Source organism: Mastigoproctus giganteus, chromosome 6 (genome assembly GCF_048544385.1).
Source record: "Mastigoproctus giganteus isolate SK-2022 chromosome 6, ASM4854438v1, whole genome shotgun sequence".
Taxonomy (NCBI): Eukaryota; Metazoa; Arthropoda; class Arachnida; order Uropygi; family Thelyphonidae; genus Mastigoproctus; species Mastigoproctus giganteus.
In genome coordinates, this window is record NC_143580.1 from 7,258,943 (window position 1) to 7,277,857 (window position 18,915).

The following is an 18,915-nucleotide window of genomic DNA, read 5'->3' on the forward strand; positions in this document are numbered from 1 at the left end:
AGTCCGTTAGATCACTCCTTTTCCCCACTCTTGCTATGGTTTGTATGCTTAACTGATACTAGAAAGGTTGTTCTGCTGCATTTATATCCACAACTGTGGTCATGTAACTTGCAACGTTGTGGGACAAACCATTCGTGTGCACAGTAGAGGTGTACCTAACAAAGTGGCATGTATACGGGAATGTACACCAATGCAAGAAGCGTAGTAAATAAATTTGATGAAGATTTTATTGAGTTTGAAGTATTAACTGAATCATCAGACAGGCCAGGAATGGGGGATTAAAATCTTCATTAAGATACATTCTTAATTAGTGATGAGTATAACTAACAACTATACAGACATATAGATGGGCCAAGTAAATAAGAATGTGTAATAATTGAGGATTTCAACATTCCAGGTATTCATGGAACTTATGGGTTGGTCCCTCACACACTAGCAACACTTTTATGGATTCATTTGATGACTGTTTTCTACAGCAGATGATAGAGAAACAACAAGAGGAACAGTTTTTAAATTCTATGAGGTGAGACCAACTGATGATGTTACCAACAGTAAATAATAAATGAGAAGCATTCAGGAAAGTAATCGTAGGTTTTTCATACCAACTAAGAAATTCTGTTCAAGGCCTAAAGGGATTAAACCTATGTCATAAGTCTCATCATTTCACTGATGAGACTTATGAAAGAGGCTTCCCTAAATTATTAAGTGAAACAGAAGCCTATGGTAGATATAAACTAGTCTGTAATCAAGATAGAAAGGAATTAGCATTAGAAGAGGCATATGATGCAAAAAAGCAAGCTTATACAGCATCAGCCAGAAAAATCCCATTTCACACATCCATAAAGTTTGTCCAGTCCTTTGAATTTATTTAAGCTATAAACTTCCACAACGACAGATGGAAGTTTGTCCCAGCAATAAACTACCCACTGGTTAAAGGCAAATTGCCGCACATCTATTCTACAACTGTCCTTCCTCAATTTGAATTTATGCCCCCTCAGGTTCGTAATCTGAGCAAGTGGAAGTATGGCATCAGCATTGAGCCTTCTCAACCCATTCAAGGCCTCAATCAGATCACCTCGCAGGTGCCCAGTCTCCAAACGCTGCAATTTGCAGAACTTAAGCCTTTCTTGATAACAGCAACCTTTTGTTCCATTCAATCTCGTAGCCCTTCTTGTGTACTCGTTATATCACTTCTACATCCTTCCTAAAATGAGAAATACAGACCTGTACGCAGTATTCAAGGCGTGGCCTGACCATTGCCTTATACAAAGGAATAATCACCTCTTTATCTCTACTAGCAAAATTCCTGTATATCATTGACAAAACCCCATGACCTGCCCTTGCAGCTTGTCTGCACTGTTCAGAAAACTTGATATCTGACTGCACAATTACCCCAGGTCTTTACCTCACAATTACCCTGCCACCCTGAGTGTACTACCACACAGTTGGTATGTTTCTCTGGGATTACTTATGTTAAACCTCAGTTGCCACTTCCCAGCCCATCTGCTCAACTTTTCTAGATCCTGTTGCAGTAGCATACTGTCATTAACAACTCTGTCAACCTTTGTATCCTCTGCAAACTTGGACATTAAGCCTGATATACCTTCATCTGCAAACTTGGACATTAAGCCTGATATACCTTCATCAATATCATTGATAAATACACAAAATGACAATGGGCCCAACACTGAACCCTGGAGGACTCCATTAATAACATTATTCGACGAAAAGCAGTGTCCATTGATTACTACTCTGTCTTCTCCCACTCAACCACGCTTTTATCCATTAGTAACTAAACTAAAACAGTCCTAGAACTGGTCCCCTCAGGGACCAGTTCTAGGACTGCTTTAGTTCCCTGACGTGCAATCGATGGGTAATCTATCGTAACCATCTATCCTAATGGGCCGAATCAAATATAATTTGTTAAAATCCAAATAAACATCAAAATTATTTCCTGCATCCAACACGGTCTACCTCGGGCCCTTACTTGTATCCAAGCTCAAAGGTTTTTCTAGCAAACAATCTTTTGTAATTTCCATATTACTAATTCCAATACTCGGGTTCGCTAACATCGGAATGTTGTGTTGTTTTAGGGTTTTAGGCGCATCAGCAACTTTCTGGACGAAAAACCCAAGTTCCCGGGAGAAAAAACCATGCTACCTTCCCTGAGACCGACTAACTCAGCCACGTTGTGAAAAAGACCCATAAAAATTCCTCGCATCATTGACGTGATTCGAACTCAGATCTTTTCCACCCGGTGTGGGGAGGACGATGATTATATACAGTGCTATCCACGATGGCTTCATATATAAATATCGATGCAAAGTACCCATTCAATACACCAGCTGAGTTGTCAATGACTTCCTCAGAGCCACTTCATAAAGGACAAAGCTGATTTTCTCTTTTCTTATCTGCAGAAAGATTCCCAAATTGATGATAAGAATTATCAACCAGTCACTACATTAAATAGTGTTACAAAATTTTGAATCCATCTTACATCCCAAGACCCCTAAATACATTAATCTGCTTCTTTTCCAACAAAATTAGCTTCTACATGGCAGATCCATAATGACCAATCTTTTTTTCTTCTGTTCACTTATTTTTTTTTTATAATGGACTAGAAAAAGTTTGAAAAAACTGTTTTTAACGGGTGGATACCACCACCACCACCATGGTCAGGATGGTGGTATCCACCAGTTAAAATTAATGATGCTTTTCACTAACTTGTTCATTGGTAATTTCGTAAAGTTAGTTCCATAATATGTATATTGTAAATCTAATTCTTACCATGTATAAAGATAATCTCTTGTATATTATTCTCGTTTTGGTATCTTGTAAAGTTTAGGTTCTTAAGTTTTAGTAGAATTCTAAATTTTATCGGCTCAATTTCTATAATATTTTGTAAATCTAAGTTTGTAATATTTTGTAAGTCCAAAACGGCTGTTACAAGGGCAACTTTGAACTCTTAAGTCCGAGGATGTCGTGGCTCATATGAGGACAGCCACAGGGGCTCCAGGCATAAGTCATAAGTTTATCGCTTGAACAGCCTGTGGTGTGCATTCCAAGACCCTTCTTGTAGATAATCTTAGTTCAACCATCGGTTCTCTTCTGTGTACCGATCTAGAGCTAAAACTTGGTACACTGCTAGGTGAAATTGAATCACTGAAGAAACGGTTTGATGCCCAAGAGACAAATAAAACTGGTGACTTGTCACGGACTCAAGTATCTAGTAATCCGGCAGGTGATGCACTCCCAATTCACGACTCAGGAAAGGATGATTAAATGCCGACTATTCCAGTGCAAATGGACAGTTTTATTGGGCACTTAAATTGTCAGGAAAACAGAAACATTTTTAAATTAATGTGTAAAGAGAACGTCATTATTCATTTTGGAACTAACCACATTAGTTGCACAGGAGGTGATAACTTGTTGGATAAATATAAAACCATGCTGAAGTTCTGCAATTCTGTCCAGGAAGAATAGAAGGGACTTCATGCTAAAAGCCTATTAATTAATTTGACTTGAGAGAAAAATACTCTTTTGGGGGAATTTTTTTTTATCAATGTGGCGCTCATTTCCAGTGCCAATTTTGTAGAGATGGAACACATTTGAACAAAGGTGGTGCAAGGGGCTTCGCCAATATCGTTGAAGAGTCCTTTAACCTGTCATTAGATAATAATCTGATGAGAGAGGTTAAAGTAACAGTTGAACATATCTCAAAAGTTTTTGTATGAAGCTTCAAGAACCAGAGAGCCTTTGAAATTGGGAAACTGTGCTCAGGGCAGTGAATTTTAAATGAACGGAAAGCTAATTGTAGGGCAATAAAATACCTTCAAAGGGTGTAGTAATAAACAACATATGCTAAATTGTGGGTACAGTAAAACGTATAACGGGGGGGGGGGGAAATGCTCCTTGTCAAAAGCAGCCTCAGTGCAGCAAGAGCGCTCCAAAATTCTGTGTGGTATGAGACAGCTGGAAGCAAAAGGGAAATGAGTGTGGGTATGCTCTCATCATACTGTAAAGAGTATGACAACAACCTCTATATGCAGATGGAATGAACGAGCAAATGTGAACTTATGTCCGATTTCAAATTTCCATTTTGACTGGAACAAGTGGGAGGTCAAATCACCACGGAAGGGACAACTAGACGACTGTCATTTACAGTGGCGGACAAAAGAACTGCATCACCTTAAAAAAAGTAACATTTGTAGCGAAACGTATGAGATATTGTTTGATTACAGTCGTTTTGTTTGTCGCAAAGCAAAGGTATTGCGTCAGATAATGCTTCTATTGCATCAGACAGTAATTTCAAGGTATTGCGTCAGATAACGCTTCTATTGCATCAGACAGTAATTTCAAGGTATTGCATCAGCTGTTTCTATAAATATGGCGTTAAACCATATTTATAGTATCTTTAGTATCCCGTTTTCCGGAGGTGTAAGCATGGTCCCATATGTTCAGTTGAAAAAAAAGTGTAGCTGTTGCTCTGTCCCAGGACGAGCTTTCTACGCTTGCTATCGCTGATAAAACAGGCTGCCACCAATCAACAGTATCCTGGGGGTTGAAATTAAAGCGTGATGTGAAGAGAGGACCTGGATCAGGCCGTAAGAGAGTGACTACACCTTCCCAAGATCAATACTTGAAACGGCTATGCCTTTGTAATCACCATGCTAGTACTCCTTATCTAAAACTGGACTTTGACATGGTGTTGAAACAAGTGCACGAACTATCCAAAGAAGGCTTTCGGAATGTGGTCTGCATGCCTATCGGCCCAAGAAGAAGCCTTTGTTGACCCAACAAATGAGGAAGAAGCGACTTTCTTGGGCTAAAACGCACGTTTCATAGACAAAAGAGCAATGGGACATCGTCATCTTTTCTGACGAATCGAAATTCAACCTGCATGGCTCGGATGGGAAGCGATATGTCAAAAGACGAAAATCGGAGGCATACCATCAGTGAACGTACCACTGACTATAAAGTTCCCCGCCCGCCGGTCAGATGGTCTGGGGATGCAAGCAAAGGGGTGGGGCGAATTAAGTTTATTAACGGAACGGTGAATGCAGAAACCTACACTGTTATCTTGGAGGACTGCCTGAAACCCGTTATTAGGGATCACCACACAGACGTCCAAAACTGCGTTTTTCAACAGGACTCAGCACCTTGCCACACAGCAAAATTGGTAAGTTTTATGCTATTTAGATTTAATGATGAGTTTGTCTTCTTGTCTCACAAGACTTAAAACATACTTACTCCAATGTTTTCCCTAATTTTTGGGCCAGTCCAACACTGCATTACAGTGTTGGACTGGCCCAGCAACAGTCTAGATTTGAACCCTATTTAAAATTTCTGGTACATAATGTCGTCTAAAATTTCTCAGAAAAAGCCAACAAGTAAGATTCAGCTGCGGGAGAGCATTGTAAGGGTGTGGTAGCACGAAATTGGGCAACATCCGAGCCATGCAGATTGAAGATCGTTGCAAGACTGTAACTGCAACTCAAGGAGGAACAACAAAATACAGTATTGAGGACTTATTTTGCTGATTTACAGTACATAATACTACACTGATGTGCAAAATTTAAGCAATCAGGTTTTCACCTGTAGCTTCTCATAGGAGTGGCCTGGATATGGGAAAAGCATACCAAAGGAACCTTGTGAGGTACAGAAATGATGAAGGAAACAACACCGACATAACAACGAAAACAAAACGGTACAGAGGGATTTTATTCAAAAATGGGAACATAGAACTGGCTGCATGATACAGATGCATCACTGCCAAAGATGGAACAAAGGTAAGAGGTGGTCCTCAGTAAGAGATGTGGCCACCCCTAATGTCGATGCAGGCTTTGCACCACATGTCCATACTTAGAACAATATTGTTGATAAGTTCTTGCGGTAACATCGTCCATTCCTCTGTCAGCGCCATATTCAGCTGGTGAACATTTTCTGGTTGGTGTGGACGTGCCGCTAGGCGTCTTCTCAGAGCATCCAATATGAGTTCGATGGGATTTAGTTTGGTCGGTGGAACGGGTAGGCCAATCCATACGAACAATATCCTCACTTTCCAAAGGCATATCAACAGCTGCAGTGCGATGGGGTGTGACGTTATCATCCATAAACACGAACTCTGGGCCAATGGCACCTCGGAACAGACGCACATGGGGAAGTATTACCTCATGTACAGTAGCGTGCACCGGTTACAGTACCGCCTTACAGTATCTGGAGTTGTGTACTTCCATCAAAGATAACGCCTCCCCAGACTAGAACACCTCGACCTCCATATCGATCCCTTTCAGTGATGTTTGCGGGGTGATACCGTGTGCCAACCTCTCGCTAGATTAGCTGACGTCCAGAATCGCTGCTGAGACTGAATCTACTCTCTTCAGTAAAGAGTATCTTAAGTAAAGATTTTGAGGTTATAACCTTTAGAAATAGTGTTGGTTCTTAAGTTTTGGACAGCAGTGTATTAGTTAACTTGTCATTTCAGTTTGTACACATAAATGCAATAAAATGTGTTTGGTTGTCATGATTTCCATTTGCATGATTTCTCTTATTTCCATTAATTACGCATTTTATCCTTTGGGAAGATATTTATGGCAATTAGGTATATCTATAAATTGGAGTCTTTTTATTGGATTTCATTCACAGAGATATATATCCCATCTAACAAACGCATTTCGAACATTTCTGCAACCCACAATACAGCGCAAAACACATCATTTGCAAAATTCACAACTGATGCAGTTTTTTTTGTCTGCCACTGTATATCAGCATGTTGGAGAAATTAGAGCAAGACTATGCTAGACCTGATCATTATCAACGATCCAGATGCCATCTTCGTACAGACAGAGGAACACTCAACAGCAAGCGATCGCTCAATTTAAAATTGGATGATGAAGGAAGAGGAAGAAGGATGCTCAGGGGTCACCTGAACTTCCTGACGGAGAACAAAAGAAAAAAAAAGCATGAATAGCTGAAGGATGGGAGTAAAAAAGGGGGAGGAAGATAGGAGAGATTTCTTTTACGTAGAAAAGATTTGACTTACTCCGTCATACCTCTACATTTTACATAGAAAAGTATGCGTGAGGGTTGGCGAGAAAAGCGGGCAGGGGGCGAAGCCCCCTAGTAATAATTATAATAATAATAAAATAATAATTAGATATCGTATGTGTGTTTATTGAATTCGGTGGTTAAAATTATGTGAACGTAATTAGTTGTGGCATCCAATGGTATCCAATCAGTAATGGAAAAAATTCCATTACTGATTGGATACCATTTATTCAATCTTTTTGGATTTTAAAGAGCGTTTCTGAAAGTACTGTGTTCAACAGGTCAGTTGATAAATTCTACTGTTACGCTTACAGGTACCTGAAGAGCTCTCAGATACTTTTCCACCATTTGGACGATGATTTAATGACAGTAATTTTATGGAGAAATTGGTGTATCATACAGTTCTTCGATGGGATTGCTGTTCCTGATGTCATATTACGAGATATTGGATTTATTGCAAATATTTATGGTGAAGGGGGGGGGGGGCATTTTAGAAGCTATTGGAAAGACAGGTATGCATTATCAAAAGCACCAACCGCTGTCGATTATTATAGGGTTTTAGGCTCATCAGATACTTGGACCATACTACACCGTATATATCTGTAAATTGAGTGTGTTCTGTGGTCGATTTACCTGCTTGTTGGTCGAAAAACCAGAGTTTCCGTGAGGAAAAAATCGTTTTGGAACGTAGTAAATATATCAAAGGGGCATGATTATGGGAACTCGTGCGTCGGATACTTCCATATCTGAAGCAGCATGTCTTGTCGATTGCTCACAGCCCACTGTGGTTAAGATATACAAAGGGTCAAACTACCTCAAGGATTACGCAAGGTGGATATTCGTGATGAGCGAAGAGTGCAGCGCGTTGTACGGGCTCAATGGCAGGTCACTGTGCGACAGCTGACATCGCAATACAATGGGGAATGTAAGAATAATATCCAAAATGACAATGCACCGCACACTCAGCCGTATGGTGTTTCACAGCAGGCACCCTCAAGAGACATCCTCTCCTCACCACTGATCATCGTCGATGGCGAATACTGTGGTGACAACAACACGCTGGTTGGACACTGTAGGACTGGAACGAGTGCTCTGGTCGGATTATTCCAAATACCTGGTGCAACACGAGTCGATGGACCTATCGTGTATGGTGGCCACTATCCAGGCAGGTGGCGGTGGTTGCTTAATATGGGACATATTTTGCTGGCAAGAACTAGTACCACTGATGCATAAGGACCAACGTTTTACTGTTGAGGTCTACTGGCAGCTCTCAGGAAACCGTGTGCACCCTGCCATGTTGCATTTTTTCCCCCGGACAGAACCGGGATCTTCCAAGACAATAATTCGCCATGTCGTCTGGTCTGCAATATGCACAAGTGGTTCGAGGAACATAGTGAAGATATAACCCATCTTGATTGGCCTCCAAATTAGTCTACCTCATCCAAAAATCTGTGGGATGTTTTGGAATCGGAAGTGAGTCGTATGGACAGGCAACCGTCATCTATTCCTACAATGTGGAAAGGCAGAAGGTATATAATTCAGTGATGACTAATGTATGCTTCTGAATCTGACTTAACCATGTTTCAAACGCAGTTGGATGTAAACACTTCTTCTGGATTTCTTAATTCAAAAAATCGCAGAACGTGTTGTATAAATCTTCAGTAAACATCTCCCGATACTTTCATTAATAGCGTAAGACAAGGAAAACTGCCTTAAAATACCTCTATCAACATGACCCCCCAAAAAAAACTACAAATAGATTCGAATGACACAATATCCCTGTACCGGGTACAAGACATGTCGCTTGAACACTAGTCTTCCTAACACCTTTAAGAATCTCCCAGACCATGGAAGACGTGTCAGAGAGATAATCCGAGCGACACGCGTTATTAACAAATGGTCCTAATAAAGTGGCCCGGTAGTGTACAAAATATACAATAAGGTTGTCCGCGTTATTGAAACGTAGTTTTCAAGTAAGTAAAACTTTAAAAACAAAGTCTACTATTTTTCTCTCAAGTTTCATTCAGTAAACGCTCGGCTAACTTGCAAGGGCAGTTGTTTACTTTCCTTGTAAGCCAACGTAATAAAATCGATAAACTTATTCACCTCATTATGTGTGAAGAATGCGAAAGGCGAAAATGCTAACAAGATATAAGGAAATTGTTTAAGACAACAGGGGTATGTTTATACTCGTATTCTCACAACAAAACTATTGTATGAAAAGAATTTCCATCACAGAACACGAACTATAAAAGAAATTTTAAGAATTAATAACGTCTTCAAGACATTATTAGTTTCTGCGATACAAACTTGGCAATAGTGGCAGTCACATTTCCGTTTTCACCTTTATTCAACAGTGAAGTGTTTTTGATTTTTTATAATCTCGAGAAAACTAAAGGAGGTTTAACCCTTTGATTTGATTTTAATCTTTTTTGAAAGTTTAACCCTTTGATTATTTAGAATGGGTTTAATACACTCTAAATAATTATGGGTATCATATAATGAATATCTGACAACACATATCCACTACAAATAAATTGAATTGTCGGTAACAAAGACTTGCCATCTACTGAAGAAATTGTACACTTTACATACGTAAAATTCAGTAGAATTCCAGTAATCCGAAATCTCGATTATCCGACAAAATTTCCCAATTTTTTTGCTTTTATTTTTCGCCAAAATTCAAACGAAAATAATGAAAGAAAAGTAAATTTAATCCACGCCACTTAATAAATGAACTCTAATAAATTCTTTAGACATGTTAAAAGCAATGCATTAAACCAAAATCTTGAAGAGGGAAAAATGGCTGACATCTTTCAATCAGCAGACGTACACCATGTAATGTGTAAATCATAAATGCAAATTTTCTCTTTAATTTCTTCCTGCTTCTCTTTCGTGCATCCCTTTTAAAATCCGATTCTAAATGCACTTGGGTAGACAGGGGGAATTTAGAATCGATAATACGAAAAACCCCGACTATCCGATATACCCTTAGTTCCAAATCTTTCCGATGAGCAGGATTTACTGCAATCAGAATTAGAATTTATTATTTATCTACTGCAATCAGAATTAGAATTTATTATTTATCTGCAATTTAAAATAAATTTTCGAGTTTAATATCATTGAAATTAAACAGATGGACCTAGAGATATAGCGTATCAAGAATGGCAAAAATCCTTCGATTTGGATAATTCAATCCGGATAAGTCGAATGAACTAAAGATCCTTGATATCAATCTCAATATCAGATGCCATACCATTCAAAGGATAAGGTTCAAAAAAGACAATTCAAGCATCAATTTCTGCTCTATTTATTGGGATAAAAGTGGAATAATTATTTGCAAAGGAAAATCCCAATGTAGACCAATTTTTTTGACATTGCAATTTAATGACTTAACAACCAATTAATGGGTATCTGAAAGGGAACGTTGCTTGAAATGAGCTGACGCTATCTATTTGCTGCAATACATCGTTGATCAGTCCCAGTAGAATGAATCACGGAGAGCAGCAAATATCTGCACCGAAGCTACATTTACAGGGTAGAAGCAGTGAAGTGTCTTCGCATGGCTTCAGATAACATTACTGATACAGCACTGGTCACATTATCGACAGTCATGCGGGAAGATACTGTGTGTGTGTGTGCAACAGATCCGTTGAACACCCCCCTCAATTCACGGAAGCGGTGAAAGCTAGTGAGCAGTGGATGATTATTAGTGCTCTCGGCAGATAGGGGAACTAGTGAAGAAGAGGTGAGATAGGAATACAATAATGTCTCTATGATGGAAAGGGACTAATTTAGAAGCCCATACAACGTAAGAATAGCTTTTACCAATCTGTTCAAGTCTTTTCTAACCAGTTTGGGCATCAGTGAACCGTAGCGGTAGTTACCTGGATCAACAGAGTGCCATCTGGACAATTCTTACAATAGTTTTCTCTTGATGGAATACAAATCCAAGAATAAAAGAGCGATTTCGACTATCAGATAAGCTATTGTTCAATAATCTCCCTTACCCTCAATGTCCGACCAAAAAGCAAGCCTAATGATCACTCTTTTGCGGCTCTGCTCGGTTTAAAAAAAAAACCTCTCTTGTCGAAGAATGCTGCATCAAATGTGAGGGTATTGGCCTAGATATTTAGTGCACTATTACAAAAGTCAATCATGATCTCGCCAAAAGCTCATAAAGTAGAAAGGGAACTACCAGATCATTAAGCTTCAAGGAGTCATCAATGATGAAGTTTATTACGACGACTTCTCTTTCTGGCAGATAAAGAATGGCAATGGAAATACTTCTATTAAATATTCCATCAAGAGCAGAAATGAGTTGCCCATGTAGATTAAGGTCCGTCATTTCTCCCTTAATATACGCGATTATCAAATAAAGAGTTCCAGTCATTTCCTGGTAAAAAAGCTAATCACGAAACAGTTTCTTCTAACTGCAAAGTAAAAAACAAAATAGCAAAGATTTTGAGATCTACAGCTTGCTGGAAATGAATATTATATATTAATTTTGAATCTTTGGAGTCTGTATGTACTTACCTGAGAAGCGTCCAACCACTTCTAAAATAAAAATTGTGCAATTCTACTTCTCAATGAAATATTGAAAACATTAATCATATTCAGTGAGTTTTTTCTTATTTCTTAAATTTCGAAATCCTAATCTGAGAAATCTTCAGTTACTAAACACTGGATAAAAAATGTGTGGACGATGTAATCGTTATGTTTTTCCATGGTGTCTGGAGATGTTCTAAGTTAGACACCTGTTAAGTTTTCTACAAAAGACAATTAATAAAGATATATTTTAAGGAGATAAATTATCAGCGACCCTTTGGTGAGTTTGGTTGTTATTTAAAATATTAAACCAGAAGTATTGCTTGCCTTTTTTCCCTGGCCAGTTCGTACATCAGAATCCATGTCACTCCATCGACCATTGAGGACACCACACCTAGAGGATGCTGGACATAGATGAAAAAATACTCAAAGACACCTTACATAGAAACTAAAGCTTCTCTTCAAGGCCTTTCTAGGAAAGGGGGTTGGACTACACCGGGCACAAACTTACCGATGCGTATTATCACCTGGCCTCATCATTTTCACATCCACGGCTTGATCCGCCGAAGCCCGACAACCATGTACGCAGATAAACAAGGCGACGTCATCCTCAATGGGTGAAAGTAAAATCCACAAGGAACTCGTGGAGCCAGCACGACTCCTCCACCTGATAAAGGAGCCAGAGGCTAATAAAATGCACCTTGGCCCATCCCAACACACCGGAAGCTGCAGTTAACACGTCGGTCGGAAACGGGGGGGTCCACACCAGAGCAGCTGTTACCTCTCACCAACGACCAGATGTCGGCGAAACTCGTTAGGGTCACGACACTAAGTTGTCACTACAGCTACTGCCAACTGCTGCTTCTGCCGCTACTCCCGAAACACGGCTGGGTGTGAGAGTAATCGTAACACCACCTCCTGCCGCAAGAGGCGCGCCTTTCGCAGGCGCACGTATCGACATTCGGGCGAACACGCAGCGGATCCCAGGGATGCAGGCATCTCGCGTGCTCTGGCAGCAAACAGGAAAGACGGAACGCTCTACTGACGTCATCGGGCAGAGCGGTGGGGGGAAAGGAAATGGGGGAAGAGTACTTTCGGTTGAGAATCGGCGAGTCCCCTCTATTATAATACACAGAGAAGCGACTGGGTCACAAAGAGGAGCAACCTTCGAGACAACTGACAGAATAAACAGCATTAGGGGCCCTAAAGGGGTTCTTTGGTGATAATTTTAACATTGCGCACAGCGACACGTTAATGAAGACAACCTGCACAGGTTTCAACGGGGAAACACTTCGATGCTCCGTGATGAAATTTACGGTTGAACGAAATGGCCATTTGCACGTGCAAATGGCCAACCGTTAAATGAATATCCTTTTCACAATTGGCCTTCTCGCAATTCGTTGAATGAATGAATGTCCTTCTCAGATGAGCGTTTTTTGATCCACTAACCAATTGTAAGTTTCACATTAGCATTTTTTTTTTTGATCCACTGAATAAATGTATGTTTCACATTAGCATTTTTTTTGATCCACTGAATAAATGTAAATTTCATATTAGCATTTCTTTTTGATCCACTGAATAAATAAGTTTCACATTAGCATTTTTTGATCCTGAATAAATCACTGAATAAGTCAGTTTCACAGTAGCATTTTCTGATCGATTGAATAAATGTACACTGAGTGGACAGAAATCATGGGACACCTAACTAGTAACGAGTAGGCCCACCTTTCACCCGGATGAGGGCAGTCACACGGCGAGTCACTGAGTTCACGAAAGCGTTCCACAGGTATTTCCATCCATGCTTGCTGCACCGCTGTCCTAATTCCTGGGTGAAGGATCCAAAGCTCGAATGGACCTTTCCACAGCATCTCAAAGATACTCCATAGAGTGCATACCCGGTGAACCGGGGGGGGGGGGAATTTCATGGTGGTAAAATCTGCGTAATGTTCTTCGAACCATGTTTTAGTTACCACGACTCTGTGGGGAGGTGCACTGTCCTGCTGGAAGAGTCCATTGCCCTGTGGGTACACGATGACCATGAAGATGGTTTGCAAGGATGCACACGTAACCTGGACCGTCCAGAGATGCGTCTAAACGTTCCAGAAGTCCCACGTGTGACAGTCGAAGACGCCCCAGAACATTACCGATCGTCCACCTGCCTGAACAGTTCCTTGATGACGGGTTCATAGCTTCGTGCAGTTTCCGCCAGATAGGCATCCTCCTGTCCGCTCGAAATAACTGGAAACGGGACTCATCGGACCAGGAGACCCGTCTCCAATCATCCAAAATCCAGTGCCGATGTTCTTTCGCCCAGATGAGGCGTAGAATCCTGTGTTATTGTGTTAGCAATGGGACTGGTGGGTTGGCAGCTCCCATAACCTACTGCAGCTAATGATCACCTAATGGTCTTGGTGGAGACATTTCGGACACCTCCCTCATTGAAATCGGCGGTGATTTGTGCAACTGTCGCTCTCCAGTTTGCTGAAACAATGAGAGACAAACGACCACGTTCATCCACCTTTCTTCGCCCACAGCGCTGTACACGATGAGATGTTATTCCGGAAATGGCGTATTCCCGATGCACTCTTGATATTGTTGAACGGGGATAGTGCAATTTCTGTACCACCTCCGCGATTGAGTGACCCCATGCATCTGGCACCCATTATCATCCCTCTTTGAGAGTCGGTTAACTCACGACGTTTATCCATACTGACATCGAATTACCGTCTACGTGAATGCAATGTACCTACATACCTGCCAAGCGGTGGGTTCATCCACTAGCCAGAGGGGTGACAGCGTCGAGTTGCCTAAGAACCAGGTACCCCTCGAATTCTGTCCTTTCAGTGTAAGTTTTATGCCACCATTTTTTTGATTGGCTAAATGAATGTCCTTTTCACAATAGCATTTTTAGATCCAATGAAATTAAAATAGCGTTTTGATCTTAATTAATTTGTAGGACATTTCACACTGCCTTTTCTTTTTTTGATCCTTATTAAGTTAATGCTCAGAAAGAATAGGCTTTTTTGAAAATATCTTATTTGCGAATAATTTTCGACTGGGCTGAGTAATTTAAAAAATGGTAGTTAAATACATTCATATACATCCCACCACATAATTTTTTCATCCCGTTTCCGAAAATAAAATTAAAGAACACTATTTTTGTGCATAATTCCTCTCATGTTTATCTTGGAAGCCAATTCTTCCAGGAAGTAACCTCTGCGATGTTATCTACTCTTTACCTTCTTCAAGTAATCAATGAACGAAGTCGCACTGAAAGCTTAAGGCTAAGGTTTGCGTTGTCTCCTTTAGAGTGATTTTATTCCAGACAGCATATTACGGGACTTTTCTCCAACCTCAGTTGCGTTAATACAATGTGAGGACGTTAAGATGCTTTATGGACAACGTAAATTCCCAACGTTGCTGTGGCATTTTCCATGTTCAATGGAAGCTAATGTTCAAGCAAATAATCTGTTTGTTCTTTTATACAAATTTTTAATAAAAATATTTGGTGCAGGATTAAGGCAAGAGTTCCCAAACTGTCCTAATGTTGATATCGTTTATGATTATATCTGAATGATTATAATATACTTTAATATACACTGCTCAAAAAAATTAACAGAACAAAATAATTTTCATGAACAGAGGCATCGTGCATGCAAATTTCGAGTATCCAATAGAAATCGATCTACCACTTTACAGAGCAGCACATTGCGCAAATTATTTCTCCTTATAAAAACACGGGCTGCCACCACATCACTTTATTCTCGCTTTTTGGCTTGCTCAGTGGTATAGCAGCATCTCCAGTACTCAGGATGGCAAATCATCGTCGTTTAGTTGATTCTTTGAGATGACGGACCGGTGGACGACTTGAAGCCGGGCAGTCGCAGACGGAGGTGGCAAGTTAGTTTAATTTGTCACTCAGTGTGGTCTCTACTATGGAAGCAGTTTCATGAGACAGGAACCTTTACAAGAAGAGCTGGCCAAGGTCGCCTAAGGGCTAGTCAATCAGAAAAGACCGAAATCTGACTCTAACAGCAAGATAGAACCCTACGATATCCTGTCATCGCTGTCTCTTGAGATTGCTGCGGCCAGAGATGAAAACATTTCCAACCAGACTTAAAAAGGGCTCAGTTTGAGTGGACCCAACCAAGGAAGCCATTGGTTTCTGTCCCATTAACACCAAACCACCGCAGACTCGTTGAAACTGGTGTCGTGAACATGTGACTTGGAGCCTTGAGAAATGCGGTATAGTTCTGTTCTCTGATGAGTCCTGTTTTTTTAGCCTACAAACAGATTCTAGACATTATTTCATCTGAAGACAACGAGGAATGCGGTACCATCCCTCCAACGTCAGAGAAGGGGACACTTATGCTGGAGGAGGTGTTCTGGTGTGGGGTGGAATAAAAAAAAGCAAAGGCCGCATCCCACTACATAATTTTAATAGGGGTACTGTGACTGCGCAGAGGTACTGAGAACATATCCTCGAACGCTGTGTGCGACTTTTTTTTCATGCACGAAGACGCTGCTGCGCATAGAGCTCAAGTGGTGGAGGAATATCTTGAAACTGAAGATATCCAACGACTGCCGTGACCAGCACGATCACAGATTGAACACATGTGGGACGCCCTTGAGCGTCGCACTGCACGCCAACAGACAATCCTTAGTTCACTTGGTGAGCTAAGGTCTGCACTGCTGGAAGAATGGGATTTGTTGCCACAGGATGTTATATCATACGCCATACTGATGTCATGTGACCATATTTTCGAGCATCTTGTATCAACTTCTGTAACGTGACCTTTTTGGTAACTTTTATACAACCCCTATAAATGTCCCTTATACCCGGCCTAAATTTCTCGCTGTCTCCTCATTTCATCGTTATTCTATGGTACACCACCATACCAAATTTTGTTCTGCTTCATTGCAAGCTGTACGAGTAACACCAGGTTTTTTAATTTTGTTAATTTTGTCAAGCAGTGTAGCTCAATAATGAACTTTAATATGGTTAGTGTACCGCAATTTACAAAGATTGGTTTAAAGTATTTTTAAAGCATTTCTTTTATCGAACTGACAATGGGGGTAGATAAATTTAACATAGGCCCACATTATAAACCGGGACATTCTTGTTATATATGAGGGAAGTTCCATAAGTTTTAAACCAAAAACCAGGAAAGAACGCTCATATATATATTCTTTTTTCATAAAATTACTATGATAAAATCATATTTACACTGTAAATTACGTTTCAATTAATTAACATTTTTTGGCGTTTTACAGACTGAAAACTGATGACCCAAGGCGCACATCCACCGTTGCCATGGTGGAAAACTACAAGTGCTAGGCTCAGTTACTTCAGCATACCCCCCCCCCTTATTCATCTGATCTGACTCCAAAATAACCATCACCAATGACCATTAACTCATCACGAGTGACGACTTACCAAACGCAACAGTTTATTGAATTGTAAAAGAGCATGTTGGGATGAAAAATGTTTATACGCGCTGGGTTGCGAAAGTTTTGAGCCCTGAACAAAAGGTGAACAGAACCATAGGGTACTGAGTGAGCTCAGTACCCTATGGTTCAGGTGAAGGGTGTGCCAAGGGTGACAAAATACAACAAATTCGTCGTCGGTGACAAAATGTATCCATTTTGTCACCGACGACGAAATTATACCTGCATGTATTCATAAAAGATCCACAGGAATTCCAAACCAATCTTTGGAATGCCAAACAGTGATCTAGACAGTAAAAACATCCCACCTGCCACTCTCTTGCCCCTACCAAAAAAGAAGTCAGTTCCTTCAGCTGGAAAAGTCATGGCAGCCATTAATTTTGGATTGTTATTGGGGGTGCTGCTTGAATTTTTCCAAAAGGGCCTCCTTTACTGGAGAATATTATTCCAATCTCCTGATTCCGTCATGTAATGAGATCAAGAAAAAGCGACGGGGGAAACTGGCAATAAGAGCAGGAGGCGGCGCTCTTTCACCAGGAGAATGAGCCAAGGTGCACATTCATCCGTTGCCATGGTGGAGAACTAGAAGTGCTAGGCTCAGTTACTTTAGCATCCCCTTATTCACTTCATCTGACTTCCCCCCCCTTTAATTTCTGATTTTCATCTGTTTGCTAACCTCAAGAAAAAAAACTGTATCCATTTTGTCAACAAAGAACGCTGGCCTGAGGAACCAGCACGCCATTCTATAAGAAAGTAATGTCCATTTGTTTCTGTGAAACAAATGGACATCGCTTTTTGTGAAACAATTTCTGTGAAACAAATGGACATAGCTTTCTTACCGAAACTATGGAACCAACTTCAAAAGAAAGTCCTCCTTGTCCCGTCGTATTTGTTAGAAGAGAACATAAAAATTCAGACCTATTTACTCATGGCGCCAATCTTGAATATACAATACTGATATTGATCGTTTTGAAAAAAACTGGCTACCGTTGATCTTTCTCTCACTTCTTGAAGATACTACGAATACCAACAGGTCTGAAAGAACTAAAATCCCCAAGCAGCCGCTAACCAATCAATACTTTTCTGTTTTAACAACAAATCGTTTTGTGGAAACCACTTAAAATTTCCACATGATCTCTATATTTGAAGGAAAATAGAAAACTTTAGCCCCAAATACCGGCAGTCTCTAAGATCACTTGTATTCTGTAACAACCTGGAAGCTCAGTACTCTATGGACAACGTCCTTCTCAACACCAAGAAGCATCTCACTGTACAAAGTCCTTAAATGCAATTATTTTTCTTTTCTATTCTTCTCAGCGAGTCTCATCAAGTTGACAATTACCGAAGTATGTATCTGATGATGGCGATGTTGCTCCAGTCAAGAATGTGGCGTTCCCTAGAGCCCAGGGGTAATTACTGGTAGTTACAGCGCCTCATCCTTTGTAAATCTTTGTATAATTAATAAGAAGTTAGAGGCAAAGAGCTTAATTCTCCTTAACTATTTTAAGTGTTATAAAGTTGGGATCAAAAACAAGGAGAAACATTTTATTTTTAACGATTTTAAATAGAAATTTCGCATTGCATTCTTTGATAGTCCTTTATCGATTTACACAAATCCTCTGGGACACATCACAAGCTTGGCTCTCTATTGCCTGCAGCAAGTAAAAAGCCGTAGTCAAGTTCAATCTGACGTGAATTATTGCTTGCCTAAATAACGCCATCTCAACTTTCATGCGTATGTTGCTATTCCAAATGTAATTAGTCGGATATAAAACCAAAGAATAATTTACATTTATGCTTCTAAAACACAAGAAAACACATACTGAAGAATTACCAAAAATAAACCTATAACCTTCCAATAGATGGCGACAC

At 40.2% G+C, this 18,915-nt stretch overlaps 1 protein-coding gene across 1 annotated transcript in view; it reads right to left on the bottom strand.

The window, feature by feature from the left end:
* LOC150083870 (glucose transporter type 1-like) overlaps window positions 1-12,468 on the bottom strand; it is a 433,074-nt gene extending 420,606 nt beyond the window's left edge. The window contains exon 1 of the mRNA XM_090374917.1: window positions 12,107-12,468. The gene's annotated coding sequence lies outside the window, so the exon portion shown is untranslated. The remainder of the gene's footprint in view (window positions 1-12,106) is intronic.
* Between the last annotated feature and the right edge of the window lie 6,447 nt (window positions 12,469-18,915).